Genomic DNA, 212 nt, shown 5'->3' with positions numbered 1-212 from the left:
ATTATCATGATCATGTATTTCTTCATCTGCAAGAAGAATATAGAAAGGTGGGATGAGGATAAAAAGATCTGTCAGTGAACCGTAGCATAAGTTGAGAAAGGTACACGTGAGATTGAATGACCTTACCATGTGAAGTTATTTATGCTCATTTGTAACTTTGAGGATTCATGAAAGTGAATGTGAGAGACAATCTTTTGTTTGATAATTGCTGA

At 34.4% G+C, this 212-nt stretch overlaps 1 protein-coding gene across 4 annotated transcripts in view; it reads left to right on the top strand.

Moving 5' to 3' along the window:
• The window catches only part of LOC119594519 (DNA topoisomerase 2-binding protein 1-like), a 27,100-nt gene that overhangs the window by 15,475 nt on the left and 11,413 nt on the right, over positions 1-212 (top strand). The window lies entirely within an intron of this gene.

The sequence above is a fragment of the Penaeus monodon genome, chromosome 34 (genome assembly GCF_015228065.2).
Source record: "Penaeus monodon isolate SGIC_2016 chromosome 34, NSTDA_Pmon_1, whole genome shotgun sequence".
NCBI lineage: Eukaryota > Metazoa > Arthropoda > Malacostraca > Decapoda > Penaeidae > Penaeus > Penaeus monodon.
The sequence above is the reverse complement of the archived record's forward strand: the minus strand, read 5'-3'. Positions and strand labels throughout refer to the sequence as shown.